We start from the raw sequence: 21,018 nt of genomic DNA, 5'->3' as shown, positions 1-21,018 counted from the left end.
AGCAGTGTCTCAACCATTCTTTTTGGAAAAAAATGATAACAATCAGTGTCTACATAACATTAAAATACCATTCATGAATAGCGATCCTCCTTCCATTTTGACACAATTGTTATAAAATCTCTACACATTAAAAGGAAAAGAAAAGGGAATAGAGTACATAGTTATAAAAATCTAGGCCGGGTGCGGTGGCTCACGCCTGTAATCCCAGCACTTTGGGAGGCCGAGGCGGGCGGATCACGAGGTCAGGAGATCGAGACCATCCTGGCTAACATGGTGAAACCCCGTCTCTACTAAAAATACAAAAAATTAGCCAGGTGTGGTGGTGGGCCCCTGTAGTCCCAGCTACTCGAGAGGCTGAGGCAGGAGAATGGCATGAACCCGGGAGGCAGAGCTTGCAGTAAGCTGAGATTCCACCACTGTACTCCAGCCTGGGCAACAAAGCAAGACTCCATCTCAAAAAAAAATTAAAATAAATAAATAAATAAATAAATAAAATTATCTTAGATATGTAGGAAACCCAAAATTAATCCAATTAGTAATAAATGTACTTCCATGTGTTACAAATGAATAATGTAACAATGATAAAGGGTATGAAAGAGAAAAGAACCTAACCTAAGTGATTTTGGCAAACACTATATTTTGACATAATTTAAGGCTAAAGATGAACAATATTGTACATAAATATTGGACTCCATTTAGTAAATTTGTTTTTCAGAAGGGTATAAGAAAATAGGTAACTATATCATGGATTTTGAGAGCCAGATGAATCAGTCTGAGAATCGGGTTGTGAATACGAAATTGGGGAAGGATACAATAAACCCTCTGGTGTTAGGCTGAAATCTGAAATATCAGTATAAACTAATGGTTTTCAACATACACACACACACACAAATGGAGATAAACAGAAATAGGTGCAGATTGTGCATGTGTGAGTGTTGAAGGATGGGAGAATATGCCCCCAAAACATGCCACTTTGGCATAAGGATTATTTTGTCTATAGGCACTTGAAATACAGTATGTGCAGAAGAGATGTTCATGCGTCTCCTTTTCTTCCTGAAAACTCCCAAGTGAAAGCTTCCTTGCTTATACCTGGAAGAAAGAATTGTTCTTATCACCAGAGATGAGAAGTCAAAGCTGAAAAAATTCTGTAAAAATAGATCTTGTTAAAATAACTCTTATCGTCTTATTTTCTTTTTCTCTATTTTAGTGACTTTCTCAATGTTGCCCCGTTTTTCAAGCTAGTATATAAGCACTTAGGTTTTGCCACTTGTGTCTTCATTTTCTTGTGAGGGTTCCCATGTGTGTAAAAAAACTTTGTATGCTTTTGTCCTATTAATATGTCTTATGTCAAATTAATTATCAGGCCCAGCCAGAGACCCTAAAAGGGGAAAGGTAAAATTTTGCATCCCCTACAATGTGTGTGTGTGTGTGTGTGTGTATTTACATGCAACCCAGGAATAATAAATACACTTAGTACCTAGATGTTGCCCTAAATATCATTCTTCCAGAAAGAAATAAAGGGTATGAAAATTGGAAAAGAAAAAGTCAAACTATTGCTGTTCATCGATGATATGATTGTACATGATACAATTGTATATTTTGAAAGCCCCAGACTCTTCCAAAACAATCCTAGATTTGAAAACAAATGCAGTTAGTCTCAGGTTACAAAATCAATGTACACAAATCAGTAGCACTGCTATACACCAACAATAACCAAGCTGAGAATCAAATCAAGAACTCAATCCCCTTCACAATAGTGTCAAAAACATAAAAGAAAATGCCTTAGAATATACTTACCAAGGAGGTGAAAGATCTCTACAAGGAGAACTACAAAACACTGCTGAAAGAAATCATAGTTAACACACACAAATGGAAACACATTCCAGGCTCATGGGTTGAAAGAATCAGTATCGTGAAAACAACAATGCTACTCAGAGCCATCCACAGATTCAGTGCAATTCCTATCAAAATATCAACATAATTTTTCACAGAATTAGAAAAAGCAATCCTAAAATTCATATGGAGCCAAAAAAAGAGCCTGAATAGCCAAAACAATCCAAAGCCAAAAGAACAAATTGCAGGCATCTCATTATCTGACTTCAAGTTATACTGCAAGCTATAGTAACCAAAACAGCGTGGTACTCGTAAAGAATTAGACACATAACCCAATGAAACAGAATAGAGAACACAGAAATAAAGCCAAATAGTTACAACTAACTGATCTTCGACAAAGCATACAAAAACATAAACTGGGGAAAGGAAATTCCATTTAATAAATGGTACTGAGGAAACTGGATAGCCACATGCAGAAGAATGAAAGTGGATTTTTCTATCTTATCTTACACAAAAATCAACTCTAGATGATCAAAGACTAAGACCTGAAACCATAAAAATTCTAGAAGATAACCTAGAAAAAACTCTTCTGAACTTTGGCGTAGTCAAAGAATTTATCCCTAAGACCCCAAAAGCAAATGAAACAAACAAACAAACAAAAATATCATTCTCGCAATGAAATGAAATAAAACTCTTAAAAAAATGTTGATGCCAGAGCTAGAGCAAGAAAGCATAAGACACACCTGGAACACGTGTAGTGTCAGAAAGTAAGGCATTCCATATTCAAAAAATGATGCTGGCTTATATAAAAGATGCAGAATTCAACTTGAAAGATCTCCCATTGGCTAAATATAGAAAAGTTTTAGCAACAACAATAATGAAGAATTAACTAGACAATAAAATAAATACATTATTTCATAACAATATAATTAACAATTGAGTAAATGAGTACATTGGGTAGAAGAAATCACTTTTTGTTACAGTAGAATTCCAATAAAGAAATGTAGAAAAAGAGAGAAAATAGAAAATTATCTTCATCAATCACTGCAGTAATAACTTCCATGGGCAAGAAGCATAATAGATGCCAATATTAATTAAAATTATTTAGAAAGTTTGATTAGATATAATATTTTCAGAGCCTTAAACTGTTTTCACACAAAGTATTTACTGAATGCAAAAACAAAAGTAATTACTTTACAGTGACGTGACATGGCAGAACCTACTTGAACGAAGTTATCTAGGTTAACATTACCAGTATTGGGACAAATAGATGTCATATAATTTCTGATATGATATACTGGGAAGGCATTAAATTACTTCTGCAGTAAAATTACCAAAAATCTACAACTTCAGTTTAATTACAAAAATATAAGGCAAATATAAACTGGAATAAATTCTACAAAATAATTGACCAGTAATATTTCAATACAGCAGTCATTTAAAAAAAAGAACAGCTCTCTTGTATTGAAGATTGGAAAAACATGACAATTAAATAGGAGCTGGGATCCTGAATTGGACTTAGATAACAAAAAAGGCACTGGTGGGATAATTAGTAAAAACTAAATAGGGCCTATAGATCAATTAATATTATGATACATAGCAAAATTACTTTCCTGGTTATGCTAATTGTACTACCCTGTTTGATGTAAACATTTGGAGAATTTGGGTGAAGGGCATACAGAAAGTTTTTGTGTTATTTTTGCAACTGTTTTACGTCTAAAATTATTTCAATTTATAAAATAAAAGAAAAAATCAAAATGTTAAAAACAGTGATATAGACAACAGTGTTATAACAGTTCACAATAATAAATAAATAAATAAAATTGGGAAGGAAAGAACTAGAGTGAAAAGAACCAGATCTGCAGAAACAGATATATTATAAATGTTTACTTTTTGCTAGGCATTTTACTTCTTTATTTATTATACTCCCACAATATCCATTGAGAAAACACAATTTTTATTATCTGCAGGTGAAAAAATAGTATATTATTTAATATGTTTGTTGGATATAATCAGATTCATGTATCTATATCTATCTATCTATCTATCTATCTATCTATCTATCTATCTATTGCAATACAAACAGGGATTAGCAACACTTTTAGACTAAAATTGTGTCCACAGAACCCAAATATAACAAGGTGCTAGTGACCCAGAAAGGAGCATAAGAAAAATGAGAGAGCTATCAATGTTTTCTGGATCTTACATTTTTTTCTCTATTTGCATATTTTTTAGTCTTTGTTTCTCCATTTTTAAACTTTCTTTCAGTACTTCTTAGTCATCATGGTAGATTACTGAAGCCCCAAACCCCTACAATTATGTTTTATAGCCATACACAGATTAATTGGATTAACCCAAATTGCAATTTGAAGCTTTACTGTAGTACAAATATGACTGCTTCAAGTTAAATTGTGTGTGAGATGGGGGAAGAGAGGGAGTGAGATTAGATGGAGGCAGCAGTGTTTCCAGAACCAGTAAAAATATAGGTACTATATTTTGCTCTTCTTACCATCTTATCTCTGGTTCTGCTTTTGTATCAGCCTTACTTTCTTTGTTTAGACCAGTTCTCTGTAGTTTTTCATTTACATCGTGAATGCCTTCACACACACACACACACACACACACACACACAAGCGCACACACACAGGCTTCCTTTAACCAGTACAGAAAATCGTTTTGTGCAGATAGCCACACAGGTTTATTCAACTTTGACTTGAGAGTTTGATCTTATAAAGTGCAACCTTGGCTGTTGGAGGCCACATTCACAGTTGAGCTTAGAACATTCTGTGAGAAAAGGAAAGAACAGGTAAGAAAGGTAGACACACAAAAGCAGCCACACTGAATAGGTTTGGATTTCAGCTTCATTAATGTAAAGCAAATGACCTTAAGAGGTTGCTTGGCCATGCGCGGTGGCTCACGCCTGTAATCCCAGCACTTTGGGAGGCCAAGGCAGGCGGATCATGAGGTCAGGAGATCGAGACCTTCCTGGCTAACACGGTGTAAACCCTGTCTCTACTAAAAATACAAAAAATTAGCCGGGCGCGGTGGTGGGTGCCTGTAGTCCCAGCTACTTGGGAGGCTGAGGCAGGAGAATGGCGTGAACCTGGGAGGTGGAGCCTGCAGTGAGCCGAGATCCCGCCACTGCACTCCAGCCTGGGCGACAGAGCAAGACTTCGTCTCAAAAAAAAAAAAAAAAAAAAAAAAAAGAGGTTGCTTAACCCCTCAGTAACTTTTCTCATTTGTAATAATAATAATAATAATAATCTTCTAGACTTAGTTTTAGGATTAATGAATTGATACATCTAAACATCTAAAATCACTTAGAAAAGTTCCTGGCAAATATAAAGTACAGGGTAAATATTAGTTATCTATTTTTATCAGCAGAAAGTAGACCTGCTTGGTAAAAGTACAAGAGGTGAAGATAAAAGTAATACAATAATACCAGTAAAAATATGTTCGAATATAAAGAAAATAAAATTATATTTGATTGGAGTTGCAAAAGGAAATAGAATGAGGCCAAAACTACAGGAATAGAAGAGTATTAAAAGTCTGGAAAATGTCATAAAGAAGCCTTCTCATCCTACCTTTAGCCTCCGACATCACTTTGGATATAAAATACATGAATAAGCTTCAGTAAAAATGCTGTTCCAATGTAATCTATATAAAGAGTCTATATATTTGTCAAGAATTACTGGTTGTGAAAGAGAACTGAGTGTCAGCTTCAGCCTTTTGGAAGAAGAGAGCTATTTATTTATTTTTTATTGGTATTGTAGCTACTAGATCATGTTGTTTGTCTTATCTGCAATGTCCTTTTTGGCCTTGCATTTCAGGCGAATGTAAATCAAAAGCCTTTAAAGTTATGGATCCTGATGATTCACAAGGTAATCTTGCAAACACAGCAGGGAAATACACGATTTGCAAATTGCTTAACTGACATCTCTGTTATTATCCTAAAATATTGTTGCAGTAGAACTCATTTTATAATATCTCAGCCTGATGATATTTTAAAACTTTACCTTTCTCAAGATAGATATATTGCCTCCCATTTGCATACTTTTATTTTTTAAATTGTATGTGGATTGAAGGGCAGGGTGCTTTATTTCAGAATAACTAAAATATACCCTTTTCATATGAGCCATTCTTAAATGTGTTAAACTTCTTATATTGAATTTTTAAAATTTCTTAACATTTGAATTTCTTATCATTATGTTATGATTGAATTCACCTATAAATTAATACTACAACATTGCTAAAGATTTTCAATTTTGGATTACCCTTATTCCATGAAAAAAATGCCTATTAAATGTAGAATTAATCTTTGGTGCTTTCAAATGATGATAATACCTTTAATGCAATTTTTCATCAATGTAATATACATTTCCCACAATCAGCATTATAACGTACGTAGCAATTTTACACATGGCTCTTTTCACTCAAGTAGCTCATGCTGCAGAAATGTAAGTGTAGAGCTATATTCTCACAGACTGTTATTAATTAAAACTAGGTTTCATAATGACATTATCATTGTGATTTCAATGCAGACATATGCTTTCATACACATTTAAAGAACAACATTGAAATTATTTTTCATATATTAGAAAATATTCTCACTATCCATACCTTGACAAGTCGATATTGCAAGCTGTAATTGGAGAGATGCTGTTCAACTCAAGGAGTATTAAGACTAAAGTTGATTTGATGGCAAATCACATAATCTCTTATAGATAAGAAAAAAGGGGGACTGAGGCATATTATAACTAAGAATGCTGCTAGTTTCAATGATTAACAATGACACTTTAGGCCTGGCGCAGTAGCTCACACCTGTAATTCTAGCACTTTGGGAGGCCGAGGTGGGTGGATCACCTGAGGTCAGGAGTTCTAGACCAGCCTGGCCAACATGGTGAAACCCTGTCTTTACTAAAAATACAAAAATCAGCCAGCCATGGTGGTGGGTGCCTATAATCCCAGCTACTTGGGAGGCTGAGGCACGAGAATCGTTTGAACCCGGGAGGTGGAGGTTGGCGTGAGCCAAGATCATGCTACTGCACTCCAGCCTGGGCAACAGAGCGAGACTTCGTCTCAAAAAAAAAAAAAAGGGAGAGACTTTAACTTTAATTATGGGTGAATAAGCAAGATTATGAGAGATTTTACATATGTGTAAACTAACACATATATATGTATATATAAAATGTGGATAAGTACGTGTGTGTGTGTGTGTGTGTGTGTGTGTGTGTGTACACATATACTTTAATTAAAGTGGACCTTCTATCTTTAGGTATACATTTTTAAATGAAATAAGAAAAAATAAGAATGTAAATGGAAAGAAGAGAAAAGTTTCTTTTAACATAAAAGAAGTATTTGCATTGAGGAACAAGATAGATTTAAAATATGGAATTCTTACTTGCAGACATTCAACCCAATTTGAGCTATTTTTGCTCTCTCTGTTTTGTCTCTTATTACTTTTATGTAGCAATTGCAAAACTTGCCAAGGTGAAATGTTTTGAAACAAGAGTGCATCATTGGCACTACTTATCATGCTCTTAGTTGAGGCTTTATAGGAAACTGAAATAGGAATATATGGAGGAAGTTTAATATAATAAATATGAAAGAAACTGAATGAAAGAGGAATAACATCAGGTTTACTGAAGATAGGCAGGACATCTTGAATACAGGCACAAACAATGGAACATGTGGACAAGAATTTAAATTTGTGTAAATATAGGCTATTGGGTTTTACCATGTGTATTAATAATGGTGACATTAATTTGGAACAGGAGTTAATTTTCTCTATGCCTGCCCAGTGGGAACAAACAAGGTCTCAGTAGACATGAGAGATATTTTCAATATATTTCTAGGTTATTCAAGTGAAAGCCTGGTATTTTTCTTAATAACTTCATTAATTAGTATTTTCAATATTGCCAATGCATCTCTAAGGCAGCTAAATTTTATCCCAAAAATAGTTAATTAGTAATTAACATAATTTAATTAACATTTTAATGAATATATTTTCTTTATGAGATGGCATTGGGTGAAGTTTCTAGTTCTCAGATTTAATAGTCAATTACGTATCAAACACTGACAAAATTACATCATCATCGTTAAAGCACTGTATTTACAAACACTTATTTTTCCTTAGTTATGGCTGAAAAAAAAAGTTGTAAAGGTATAAATGTTGATGAGGATATACACATATATAAAACAGAGAAAATACATGATAGATTCTCAACTGATGTGTAAAGTTCTTTTGATCAGTTTTGGATGCATTTTGTATGGTCTGGAAATTAAGTATGAATTAACAATTATATACCCTTTCCCTTCCAATATCAAATATTAGCTTCAACAACTATACTACTCTCTGTGATGTTCTGCTTGACTAATGTCCTCCTTTGTCATATTTGAAGGTGTTTAGGTGGGTGCTCCTTAAAGAATGCATGGTTTTCATAACCTTCTCCTTGCCTAAAGGATATTTTAAGTCTTGCTGGATAATCAGATGCTTTTTAGTCTGGGCTTGTGGTTTCTCTAGCAATCAATTGCTTCACAATCTTTTATATTCATCTGTTTCGCTTCCCTGTGACATCAACTCTGTCTAAAGATCTTTATTAGATATTCTGCAAAATTATGCTATTTCTTTGACCTCTCATTCCCTTACTTCTTTCTCAATTTAATGGCAAGATAGAACAGTATCTATTGTCCGAAGCCAGGTGGAATAAAGGGTGGGAAAGCCATATATTTGATCTGTTTTGTGCCAAAAAGTGGAATCATTTTGATCAGCTGAAAAATATTATGAGGGCTATATAGCTGAGAACCTTTTCCATCTTGTCTTTTACAGGGATCTAGAAACATTTGTCTCATTCAATTTTTGAATGTTGAAAACTTCTGGGCCCTTTTCATTTGCTTCATTTCTACTTGCAGAACTCGCCAATTCTCTCTGGAGCTTGTACATTTCGGATTTAACATTGTCAAATGTGATCAATAAAAACCAGCACACATTACTAAAATTCTGTTTTCCAAATTATTTCCTTAGAAATACAATTTTAGTAGTCATGTATTCTAACTTCCATGTTAATCATAGATGGGTTTTCTCCCATCTATGGGAGAGTATAGATGGATTTGGCAGTGTATAGATGGATTTTCAGCAATGAAGCCTGCTTTATGTTTTCATGAATTGCCTTTTGTAAGAATCCTATGCCAATGTTATCTGTTTTAGATTTACTTTTTATCACTGTAAACTAAGTAGTCTAATGAACAATTTTAAAATCTCCCTGGATTTCTTGCTCCTGCCACAGCCCAAAGCAGTTCAGTTTCTCCTTTCCAACGGATGACTGAGGGACCTAGGTTCCATCATATTAAACATTTTGATTAAAAAAAAAGGGCACTGTTGTCTTTCAGTCAACAGAAAGGTGAGAGAGAGATATAAGTGAGGTTGGTGGGGCTTGAAGAGACATATCATGTTTATCATTTAGCTCAGTATTAAGGTTAAAAATCAATTGTATGACTCTACTAAGAAGCAAGAAAAAATGAGAAGTGAGGGAAAAATGAGGGAAATATAATTTAGCTATTTTCTAGGCATAGAAAATTGATTCAGTCATCACATATCATGTCTGTATATCTGTGTCCTGGCTACCAAATATTCACTTCACACTTTCCCAAGCAAGACTAAGAAAAAGTCTCATTGAGTTACTCTGTCCTACAAAAACACAGGATCTCCATGTGTCCTGGAATCCTTCCCATGCAGTTTGTGATTCAGATATAATTCCTCTGGGTCTTATAACCTACAGACCAAAGAGAAATGTTACCTCCTCACATGCCCCTCACATATATTACATACTATTTAAGTTTTTAAAAACTCATGTGAAAAGAAAAGAATGTAAGACACAACTAAATGGTCCATGGCAATGTAAAATTCTCTCTGCATCAAACATTATGAATATTTCCAAAGCATATAGAGAGAATAAGAAATTCAATGACTCATAATTATAGAAGTTGAGGACTTGAACTCTTTAAGCTGGAGTGTTAGTTTTTATTGACAACATAATTATTTTAAAAGCAATTTACTAGGCTTCCAATCTATTTACTACCACTCAGTAGTTATTAGGTCTTTCTTAATACAGTCTTCAAATTCCTTTTACTTCTTGCTTTGATTTCTCCTTTCTCCTCTCTCCTCTTTCCCCTCTCCTCCCTTCCCCTATTTTTTAACTTAATGGTGGCTTTCTTGAGGGTCTCAGGCTTTTTAAAAAAATGGCTGATATTAGGATGGTGGAAAAGTAATTGAAGTTTCAGATCATGAATTTTAAATCATTATAACTAGGCTCAAACACATTTTTATTAATCAAAATAGGAACCATTACAATCAACATATCTTTGCCAATTAGAAATAGGTTTCCTTATTCCTGTAGCATAAAAATCCATGCTTCAGGATTTGACGCACTCTTGGAAAGCATTTTCTGCATTCTGCTCATTGTGAAAGATTTTCCCTGCAAAAAGTTGTCGAAATGCTTAAAAAAGTGGTAATCAGTTGGAGAGAGGTCAGGCGAATATGTCGAATGAAGCAAAATTTGGTAGCCCAATTCATTCACCTTTTGAAATGTTGGTTGTGCAAGGTGTGGTCGGGCATTGGTATGGAGAAGACTTAGGCCCTTTCTGTTGACCAATGCCAGCTGCAGGCATTGCAGTTTTTGGTGCATCTCATCAATTTGCCGAGTGTGCTTCTCAAATGTAATGGTTTAGCCGGGATTCAGAAAGCTGTAGTGGATCAGACTGGCAGCAGACCACCAAACAGTGACCATGACTTTTTTTGGTGCAAGTTTAGCTTTGGAAAGTGCTTTGGAGCTTCTTCTCAGTCCACCGACTGAGCTAGTCATCGCTGGCTGTTGTATAAAGTTCACTTTTTGTCACATGTCACAATCCGATCAAGAAATGGTTCATTGTTGCATAGAATAAGATGACATTTCAAAACAACTATTTTTTTTTCATTTTCACTCAGGTCATGAGGCACTCACTTATCAAGCTTCTTCACCTTTCCAATTTGCTTCAAATGCCAAATGACCACAGAATGTTCGACGTTGAGTTCTTCAGCCCCTTCTCATGTAGTTGTAAGAGAATCAGCTTTGATAATTGCTCTCAATTGGTCATTGTCAATGGCCAGCCACTATGTTCCTTATCTTCAAGGCTCTCGTCTCCTTTGCAAAACTTTTTGCACCACCACTGCACTGCACATTCGTTTCTGGGCCAAAGGCATTGTTAATGTCGTGAGTTGTCTAAGCTGCTTTACTGCCCATTTTGAACGCAAATAAGAAAATCGCTCGAATTTGCTTTTTGTCTAACATCATTTCCATAGTCTAAAATAAATATAAAATAAACAGCAAGTAATGTCATTAACAACAACAGCAACAACAACAACAACAAAAAAAACTAAAGGAGAAGTGCACATTAAAATGATTTATAACATAACCACATTTATTTAAGAACGTATTCCAATACCAAATGGCAAATTTCAACAATGCAAAAATTACAATTACTTTTGAACCAACCTATAATTACCATTTCAATTACTGGTTCTCAATGTACCTGTTTGGCTTGAAGAATTTCTCAATCTACCCTCTACCTACTCTTTGAGGTCTAAAAGAAGTTAGTTTCCCTATTCTCTCAAGGTGGTAACTTCTGGGCTTCATCTATTCCCTTGCAACTGTTCATTTCTCTCCTGAACACATCTCTATCTTGTATTATTTTGCAAAATGTAGTTTATAGTAGCCAGTAGTTCACATTTTGATTCTGTGCTACCAGTTCTCCTAGCTAGATCTGCCAATTATTTGATAGGTACATGGCATGCCTTTAATATTTCAAAAGGAAAATATCAAATGTATTTCCACTGCATTACATTTCTGTCTCTGGTAAAATTCCCTTGCCATTCAACTGCTAATCCAATGATATTCATAACCTTTCCTTATTTTTGCTACCACCCTCTATACTGCACTGATCAGGGTAATTAATTCCACCTCTTGCATCAAATAGAACAAAAAATGCTTTAATTTAGCAAAATAAATATGCTCTTAATTAAAGTTAGGGTGGTAAGTGCTCTCTGTTCTAGGCCTATTTGAGGACATAGGCCTACAAGTGGTTCTGCCATTCACTGGAGCCTTTATCTACTGGATCTTCTACATCTATAGCTGACAAAGACAAAGACAGATTTTGAGACTCACAGGAGAAGTTTTAGAGGCCAGAACTAAAAGTAGAAAACACTGCTATCAGCAACATTTCATCTGGTAGCTCTGGTGACATGTCTCCTGCTTGGCTACAAAATGTAAACTTCCTGTATGCTGAAAAGCATATTGAAATATTGAGATAAATGCATAGTATTATCTCTATCTCATGATAGGGTCTAGAACCAGATATGTAGGGTGTCTTTAAAATTTGAGATTTCTGGTCTGGGGTTTAACTTTTTTTTTTTTTTTTGCTTTATCCTCTAGCAAAAGCCACTGCTGTCTACAAAACAAAACGAAACAAAACAAAACAAAAAACACAGTATGAAGCACCTCTATTGTTACCTTTGTATGTAATTCTAAGTCCTAAGTCGGTCACCCAGACTGTGTCTAGCTCCTAAGCCGCCTTCCTGTCAACATGTGTTGGGTTATGATTTACTCTAGTTGTGTTTTATAGTCATCTGAATTCACCTATTTTCTATCTATAATAGTAATTTTCTGTGATAACTTGACTGAGGGGGCATGGTATGCCCAGATATTTGGTCAAGCATTATTCTGGATGCTTCTGTGAGGGAGTTTTGAATTAGTATAACATTTAAATAGACTGAGGAAAGCCATTTACCCTTTCTAGTGCAGGTGGGCCTCATTCAATCAATTGAAGGCATGACTAGAGCAAAAGTATGACCCTCATCTGAAGAAGAGGGAATTTCTCCTAAGTGATTGCCTTTGAATTGAGACATGTTTCTCTCCTGCCTTTAAACTTGAACTGAAACATCAGCTCTTTCTAAATCTCTGGCTACTGGCCTACAGAGTAAAATTTACATAATTAACACTGGACAGTAGAAGACAGAAATAAATGGACAAAAATCAAAACACACATTAATGAAATGTTTACCACAACAAAAACAAAAGTAGTGATAGAACATTAACATACATAACTAGTAGTATTTTTTATCATGTTCCCTAGAAGCACATCACATTATCACATTAATTTATTCTTTCTCTCTGTCTTTCTGTCTCTCTTTTTCTGTCTTTCTTCGCCTGTCTGCATGTAGTAAACACTCTGTCCACAAGGAAGAGCCAAGTAATTTATCCAAAATTGCCAGTAACTTGGTGACTAACAATGTTTATTTCAAAGGTGCAATCTTACTAGTCTCACCTGGCTGGAAACTCAAAACCTGTGATCTAGACAGCTGTATCAGCAAGGTATGGGCTATTTTGATCTTTATTTCCCTGATAATTTTAGCCAATAGCCAAAAGATTCCCAACTTGGGAAGAGAAAGGATTAATACAATTATGCTTAAAAGTTTTGGTGAATTGTTTATGAATCTGGAAAGGTAACTGAGAAGTGATGAGTATAAAGTGCAGCTTTTCAGGCAGACTTTACCTGAAAATCATATGGGTATTGCTCTTCAGCATTGTACCCTATGGTGGCCAAATTGCACAATCATGGGCTCTGTAATTCCTCACCATCAGGATACAAAAATTGTGATGATAGAATCACTTTGGCCTGTTTTTCTCTTTTCAAATAGAATTTCTTTTTACTCTTGCGTTTCAAAGTCAGTTATGTTTCTTTTCCCCCCATTACTATAGCATTATTGTACATGTTAGAAACATATCTGAGTTTGTTGGAGACCTAGTGGAAAAATTTAAAATACATAGAAAGATGGTGAGGGAATGGGGGTGAGTGAATTCTACATACTAATATTAATAAAGGGAAGACAGTGTGAATGGATGATGAATAATCAAAGAGGTGAACTATACTAGATATTAGAGGTTAGTTTATTTATTATTCACTCCCAGTAATTTCTCACATGATTCCTCAACTATGGAGAGTGGAACACTAGAAATTCAATTGCCAAGTTTTTTCTGCTGCTGGACGTATGTACATGACACCTTTTGAAAAAATGAAACAGAAGTCAAAATATGGTGGAATTTCTTGGGAAATTTTGCTTTGCTATCACATGGAGCACTCCTGTCTTTCTTCTCCTTGTTCTGGCCTATAATGTGAACATGAAGTTAGACATGTGGAAACTATGCTGTACTCATGAATCCTCAAGCATGAAGAAACCTGTTGACACTGTGGGATAGATATTAATAAATACAGCCTGTTTCCTGATGACATTCTTGATTGTTTAATTAGGCCTGGGCTTCTCATTCTTGAAGTTCTTTTTATGAGATGTTGTTTAATTCATATTTATTAAAGACAGTGTTAAAAGAAATAAATGTTTGTGAAGATGTGAAAAAAGAACACAGGATGTTTTGTTATTTAACCCACACATACACTGGAGAAAATACTGATCCTTGAACAAAGCCTGGGAACATGGCCATTGGAATGATCCTTATGTTACTGATTAATGCTGCTATGTATGCCACACCACTAGGGCATGCAGTAGTAATTTGTCTGGATAATTTAGCAAGATTTTTGATGTAAATATGTTATCTGGCTTGGGGTCTTGTGTTTTGGATATTATTGCTTGTAATATAACAGGAACACGCCTATACAACCCGCCCTCTATCAAAGCCTCAAGTTCTGAGACTTAAAGTGGCTTATCTGGGTAGGCATTTCTTACGTGCCCCTTTAGTTTTCTGGTTGAGTGCATCCTCTGCAGCATCGGAAGAGAAGGACTTGGAGTCTGCGCTTCACTTCTACGGACTTAGCCCAATGCATGTATTTTTCTACTGTTTCACTCTATAACCTTTGCTGCAATAAAATTTAGCCATGAGTTTTACATGCTATTGAGTCTTGTAAGTCCTCCTGGTGAATCATTTAATTTGAGAGTAATCATGGAAAGCCCAAAGAACTGGTATTGCAGACAAATCCATTGCTAACAAATCAACTTATTTTTTTTCAGAAAATTCTCAAATAGTGTGTTATTGAACTGATTTAGTTTGAGTGATTTTCCTAGACACAAATGTACCATATAATGTGTTTATTTGAATATGTTCTGCCAGTTAGGGTAGTTACAGTGATATCTCTTTGAATCATAATTGGTAATTAAATTGAAATACTGATAATTTCAACATAAATTTATTTAGTTTAAAAAGTATAATTTTAAAAAATATTATAATAAAATAAAGAGGCAGAAACTACTACTAGATACAAAGCTATTGGAACAAAGTATGTACCAAATATTACAACGAATGGCAGTTACGCTTTGCTGTAGAAGAATAAAACAAATAGCTGTTTGTTAATTGGGTAAGAAAAGATTTTTAAATAATACAGTGGACAACATGAAGAGACCTTTCCCATAAATACGTAGCGAATTTGAGAAAGTTTGATCTAAACAATCAAAAGATAGTATCTAATATTAATCATTTGAAATCAAAACTAACTACCAAAAAGTTTTAAACAATTTTTAATCTGAGCTTGTAAATTCAGCAAACTATAAAACAGCTTGGATTTTTTCAAAGAATAAGAAACAAAGAATTTATAAGTAATGATGATTTGTTATTAAAATTTTGTTAGAAAATGTTGAAGAAAAAACTAAAAAAAATTGTAAGTGAAAGATCTTCATGCAAACCACCAAATAACGGTTCTTAAAATAGAGAATCTTTATAACAATATTAATATTCATAGAAGACCTTTCAAATCATATTAAAGATTAATTTATTCAAATTTTGAAGAATTTTTTGGTACTTTTGTTTAGTTTTAAGTGAGTGTAGTAATATGAGACACTGTAAAATTACTACTTTTGACTTTTGTCTCGAAGGACTTGCAAACTTGCAAATAAGTATTTTACTGAATTCATCAACAATAATATTGAACTCTTCACAGACACGTTGTAGTTTATGTACACCTATCAAAGAATATCAGCTAGACTAGAGAAAAAAAGTTGCTGTGCCAATGGACTGCACTCCAGCTGTATTATGTAATAATCTGTATTGATTAATATTTTAAAACAATAGATTGATTTTTACCTTATTGGTTTGCCCCACTCTGTTAAATAATTGAAAATATTTGTGCTCAGTTTTCTTAAGCAGATTTTGTGAAAAGTGTCACAGATACAGTTGTTAAAAATATTTCAATACTGAATAATTTATGAAACTGATTCAATAATTAGATAACAGTAAGTTTGATGAATTTAGTTCTGTTTCAATGCTTATTGGTTGTTTGGTGAAATAATTTTATAGAGATTTACCCTACTCTTAATTAAAATTCAAGATAATCTTAACACAAGAGGCATATTTGGCAAAAAAAAAATCTTTCATAAAAGCCAAAAATGGCCTTTGAATTTTTGATTTGAATTTTCTCACAGGTGTTGCACTGCAAATGAAAGAGCTCAGTTTACAGCCACCAGGGGGGAACAAAAAGCACTTATTTGCGACCTAGTTAACTATGTTTAAGGATTTGTATTGGAATTGAATTTTAACACAATACAAACAATGTTGATTTTAGACATTTATCATGCATTAATCAATATTGAGAAGATTTTAAATCTTATTGACAGAGTTATGTAAATCGGCTTGAAAAACTAAAGAAAAATTGAAGAAAATGTTTTTGATATTGATAAATTTATAGCCAGTATTCTATTTATCACATCTTTGAATTTGATATTAATACTACTGAATTTACACAAAAATTAGTTAATTAACTTGGGAAGATGTAATTTTTAAAACTGGTGTTTTTGCTTAAAAGCAAAATAAATTATTCTCAAGTAGATGAACTAGTTGTGTTACTGTGGAATCAAACATTAAATGAAAATATTCTTTGGATCTTTAGTTCAGCTATTGGAAAATTTTAGGTCTGCAAAAATCTTTGGTACATTCTAAGTCTATTTTTGCTACCATGACTGTTATGAAAGCTAAAAACAAATTTTTTGAGAATAAAGTGTAGCTACTGTATATTTAATATGAAAAGAAATGGAAAATATCTCATTGTTAATATATATGTTATATGAAAAATTATATTTTGAATATGTGCTACATGAAATATATTAAGATTAATTTCACATTTTTAAATTTTTAATGTTTTTCTATAAATTTTAAATTACATATCTCACATTATATTTCTATTGGAAAACACTGATCAACATAATTTAATTTGTTTCAAACACACTATTTAAAAAAATGACTTAAATCTTTAAAGTTTTTTTTTTTACTTGTCCTTATATAATCTAAGGTGTCTAAAATATTGTCACTTCATGAAGAAGTTCATTATGGATCTGTCACCCAGTACTTATTTAAACTTGTTTTTAAAAATAGACTGATTTTAATTATACCTTTCCTTGAATCTTCTCTCCATATATTCACTAGCTACTTGAGAAAATACTTGACACATACAAATATATCACTTTCAAACTTAAAGGAACCCTTTCTTCTCTATTACATTAGTAGCTGGTGGTCAAAAATGTGTTGTCTCAGTTAAACATGCCATTTTTTTATAGTCTTTAATGATATATCTTATTTTAATGTTTGGGCCAATACTTACCAATTAAGTATGTAATGTATAGAACATATTGTGTTATTTTTTGCTAAACTTCAACATATCTCCAAGTAAAAACTCTGTTCCTTTGCTGGACATAAAAGTAAATTACAAAACAAAAATTAGGACAATTATGAAGTCTTCCATAGCATTATAGGATATTAGTGTCTAATACTGTTTGCACTCTGCTATTGATCTTGTACACCTAAGAAAGATAATCTCAAAATGAGGGTTTGAGCAGTTCCATAACTGCCATTTCCCTGGAGAGAAAACACCTGCAATGATAAGGAACAAAGAAAGTTTAAACTCCACCAATGACTCAGTGTGTTGTCCTTTTGTAAATCTGAGTCAGTTACAATGGATTGAATTTTTCCTTTTAATGAAACTTCTGCCAGGGACTCAAGGATATATTCAGTTGCTGTGAACGGTTTCAATAATATAAGGAGAGAGAAAATAAATATCTCAAATGCAACATTAATACCTTTTAACTTATTATGGCTAACATCTGAAATTCAGATGCTAAGTTAGTAACTACACCAAGAGTATTGTGTGGACAGTAACCTTGGTCATCAGCTATACTTGAGAGTCAGAATGATGAGGTAATATCATAGTGTCTTCATCAAGGGACTTGAAGACTAAAAGTTTGCTAGACGCAACTGATGAATTTCAGTTTCTGACAGGGAATCTTTATTTCCTAGTTTAATTCAAATTTATTTTAGCAAATGATATTTTCGTGCCAGTGATTTAAGATTTGGAAAGGTTCCCCAAAAGTAAAGAGCAAACATAATAAACAACTTAGGTACTATATTTTAATACAATAGTTTCCTTCTGAGTGCATTTCACTAAAAATTGCTTAATTACTTGGATCAATTTAATAGCTAGTGGTTATGAGGCCATGTGTAGCCTATGATATAAAAGTTATCTTTTCTTGCCATTTGTCTACTCTGGACACTTTTCCCTTTCTTCCATGCCTCAGTTTCAGAAGACGAGTACTGTACACATAACTTACGGAATACAAAGAAAATTTATTCTGTAGCTTTCTTGGAGGTTGAGAATGTTCTAAAAAAATGGATTAATATTTGGAAACATAGGCTATAGTTTCAGTTGTAAGCTACAAAAGAAGTTTATGACATCCGTCAATTAATCCTTCAACACTCTAGGCACTGTGAATCTTTAATGACAGACATTTTGGGAAAAAAATAAAACCAAATAAAATCTAATTGGATCTCTTTAAGACCAAGATACAATTAAAGGAGAAAGCCACAAGTTTTGTTAAATCAAATCTCCTGAGTGTAAAGAGCAGAATTTAATCTATGTTGTAAGAATGAATAAGAGTAAATACAAAATTGGTATGATGATTTTAGAACTGTACTGGTAATCTGGAGGCAGACTGAAGCAGAAATGAAAAGACTTAAATTGTCTCCTAGTGCTGTAGGGGTTGGGAATTCTGTAACAGTCTTCAAACCAATTTAAATGTGACCTATGAAATATCAATAATATACAATAGTGAGGTAACAAGGTCCAAAAATTAATATGACATTAAGATATTAGCTGATCTTTTAATTAAAAATAAAAGTATTCCTCTGTTGCTTCTATGGAGTCCATTATCATAGTAACGTCTTGATCAATGGTGCAAATATAGTGAACACACTGAGTTTACAATTCACAGTAGAAATGAGAGTGTCAATTTGGTGCCATCAGCTTACTGTACTAATTTCGCCTGGATATTTTCCTCCTTTGGTTATTCGTCTTCTTCTTCTTCTTTTTTTTTTTTTTTTTTTTTTTTTTTTTGAGAAGGAGTCTTGCCCTATTATCCAGGCTGGAGTGCAGTGGGGCGATCTTGGCTCACTGCAACCTCCACCTCCCGGGTTCAAGCAATTCTCCTTAGATTATTCTATCAAAATCTTGAAGCGGTGTTGCATAAAACAGCAAGTTTATGACGTGAACAGGTGTCAAGACAGTGTTTACTATGATAATCAACCAAGAAAATAAAGTCTTTGTAAGACTAACAATAAACCACTGGAACATCTACATGCAAAGGGTTGGAAAATTGATTTGTCTTTCTGTAGCTGACTAGAATATCCAACATATTCAGGAAAGCAATTATTTTCACACCTGTTACATCAAACAATAATTGTTAAACTCTATGCACCCTAATAAACAACTCTTGGAAAAAAACAAAGAGAGGAGGAGGGCAAGGACAAACATAAATGGAATTGCATTACTTCTCTGTCTGATCACCTATTCTTTCCTATTATAATGCAGTACAAAGAAGAAAAACCATGGTCCACTTCACTTTATTGCAAAATTCAAATCAGTGTGCCCTCAAAACCAAATCTGTTTGTGTATATTTGGGAACAGAAGATTAGCTAATGTAATAGAATACTTTGCAATACATTTTTTGGAAAAATCATTCATTTAACAATGTTTAATTGAATACCTAGTTCCCTTTGGGCATTGACTGTTCTAGATGCTTGTAATATATATAAGCAAATAAAATAGTCCAAGTATACTGTACTTGTAAAACTTACACATTAGTAAAAAGTGGAAAGACCATAAAGCTACAATACAGTCACACATTGCATAACAATAGGATTATGTTCTAAGAAATGTGTCATTGGTTGATTCTGTCATTGTAGGTAACATCACAGAGTGCTGTTCACAAACCAAGATGGTATAATGTATTAAACATCTAGGCTCTATGATACAGCCTATTGCTCCTAGTCTACAAGCCTTTACAGCCTGTAACTGTACCAAATACTGTAGGCAATTGTAACACAATGATAAGTATTTGTGTATCTAAATCTATCTAAATATAGAAAAGGTATAGTAAAAATATGGTATAAAAGATAAAAAATGGTAACCTGTATAGGGCACACTATGAATAAGCTTGAGGTCTGGAAGTTGCTCTGGGTAAGTCATTAAGTAAGTGGTGAGTAAATGTGAGGGCCTAGGACAGTACTATACACAACTATTGACTTTATAAATACTGTACAATTAGGTAACACTAATTTGTAAATAAATTTTTCTTTATTAATGAATTTACTTTAGCTTACTATAACTTTGTAAATTTTTAATTTTTTAAATGTTTTTACTCTTGTAAAAACAGTTTAAACACACATTGTACAGCTGTACAAAAATATCTATTTTTCTTTACATCCTTACTTACAAGTTTCTTCTCTTTTTTTTTTAACATTTTAAATTTTTTTAAAAACTAAGACACAAACACACACCTTAGGACATGCCTGAACAAGGTAAGGATCATCAGTATAAATGTCTTCCACCTCCTAGAAGGTCTTCAGAGACAGTATAAGGAATGAAGCTCTCATCTATGATAACAGCACCTTCTTCTGGAATACCTCCTGAAGGATCTGCCTGGTGCTATTTTATAGTTCACTGTTTTTAATATAAGTAATATATTTAAAGTAATATTACTTTAAAGTAATGAAAAAAAGTATCATGATGTCATAGAAGCATAAACCAGTAACATAGCCATTTGCTATCAAGTATTATATATGATACATAATTGTATGTGTTACACTTTTATACAACTGGCAGCAC

The sequence above is a fragment of the Pongo pygmaeus genome, chromosome 13, assembly GCF_028885625.2.
Source record: "Pongo pygmaeus isolate AG05252 chromosome 13, NHGRI_mPonPyg2-v2.0_pri, whole genome shotgun sequence".
Classification (NCBI taxonomy): Eukaryota; Metazoa; Chordata; class Mammalia; order Primates; family Hominidae; genus Pongo; species Pongo pygmaeus.
The sequence above is the reverse complement of the archived record's forward strand: the minus strand, read 5'-3'. Positions refer to the sequence as shown.